Source organism: Rhinoderma darwinii, unplaced genomic scaffold, assembly GCF_050947455.1.
Source record: "Rhinoderma darwinii isolate aRhiDar2 unplaced genomic scaffold, aRhiDar2.hap1 Scaffold_646, whole genome shotgun sequence".
NCBI classification, from domain to species: domain Eukaryota; kingdom Metazoa; phylum Chordata; class Amphibia; order Anura; family Rhinodermatidae; genus Rhinoderma; species Rhinoderma darwinii.
In genome coordinates this window covers 9604-11254 of record NW_027464202.1, presented here as the reverse complement: position 1 = coordinate 11254, position 1651 = coordinate 9604, and the positions used below count along the sequence as shown (strand labels likewise).

The window sequence follows — 1651 nt, the reverse complement described above, 5'->3', positions numbered from 1 at the left end:
TTCTCTACATACGATTGGGTTGGGACCCTATTCGTGCACCTCCTATAGGTCTTGTGCACTCTGAACCAATACCGAGCACAGCTCTAGGTCAGACCCACTGCTTGCATCAACCATCTTCAAGGTTTGTAGTGTGACGCCAAGGATCAATTAAGAAATTTATTTACCTCAAATCACCTTAAAAAGTCTTCTAGATTTTGTGTCTGCTAAGAAACACACATTATAGAACATTAATAGCAAATATTTGTCTTGCAGCATAAACATCAATTCCGCAGTACATCTGGCGAGAATAGCGCTCCCTGTCACCGGAGGAGCCACCATCAATGCTGATAGAAAGGTAAGTTCCTCTGGATGTGTCCCCTCTCTATATTTATCAAGCAGCCTGAATGATCAATATTTAATAGGGTTGTGTGCTTCTCCCCCCAGAACAAGTCAGCAGATATCAACAGAACATCAACACCAATAACAACCAAGGGCAGAATCCGCCATCTTACAAGAATTCCAATGGCGAGACTTAACATTTCTACAACATCTGTCACTGAAGAGACATCAATGTGGTCACCAGGGCATCAATATCACCCAGAAGACCAGGTTCAGAACAGGACAATATGTCATCTCTTCTTGTGTCTGTCGAATCCAGATTTTCCACCCCTAACTGATACTACAGTATATACTGTGACATATTCCGTAGTTTTTGCTGGATCTTGTATTACCGTCATCTTTACCATTATATATTTTGATCCACAAAAACCTTAAATAAATCATTAACATCAATCCATAAGTGTGACTGGTAATTGTTATGTGCGCGGCTGCAACTTACACAATACAGAGTGTATGGAACGTGCCGCCATATGTACTGGATTATATACTTTAGGACAAAGAGTGCTAGGAGATGTAAAACATTGATATATTTGATAGTTGCTTAACCACTTAAGGACGCAGCCTAGTTCGGGACTTAGGGCTCAGAGCCCATTTTTCAAATCTGACATATTTAACTTTATGTGGTAATAATGTCGAAATGCTTAAACCTATCCAAGCGATTCTGAGAATGTTTTCTCGTGAGACATTGGGCTTTATGTTAGCTGTAAAATGTTGTTGATATGTTCAGTGTTTATTAATGAAAAATTGCAAAATTTAGAGAAAATGTAGAAAAAATAGAATTTTTCTAAAGTAAAAAATGCATCTGCTTGTAAAACAGATGGTTATACCAACCAAAATATTTACTAGTTCACATTTCCCATAATTCTACTTTAGATTGGCATGATTTTTTGAACATAAACAGCAATTTCTCATATTTTTAAGAAAATTTCAAAATCCTATTTTTTAAGGTACCTGTTCAGTTCTGAAGTGGCTTTGAGGCACCTATGTATTAGAAACACCCACAAAACTTCCCGTTTTAAAAACTAGACCCCTCAAAGTATTCAAAACAGCATTTAGAAAGTTTTTTTTAACCCTTTAGGCATTTCACAGGAATTAAAGCAAAGTGGAGGTGAAATTTGCAAATTTCATTTTTCTTGCTGAATTTAATTTTATTCTATTTTTTTCTGTAACACAGGTTTTACCAGAGAAACACTACTAAATATGTATTTTACAGATTCTGCCGTTTTTAGAAATGTCCCACATGTGGCTCTAGTGTGCTCTTGGACTAAAACAC

General features: G+C 36.7%; 1 long non-coding RNA gene across 1 annotated transcript; it reads left to right on the top strand.

The window, feature by feature from the left end:
* Positions 1 to 258: 258 nt before the first annotated feature.
* LOC142726974 (uncharacterized) lies at positions 259 to 771 on the top strand. Its single transcript, XR_012877175.1, has 2 exons — positions 259 to 334; positions 424 to 771. It is a non-coding gene; the product is annotated as an uncharacterized LOC142726974 (long non-coding RNA).
* Positions 772 to 1651: the final 880 nt, after the last annotated feature.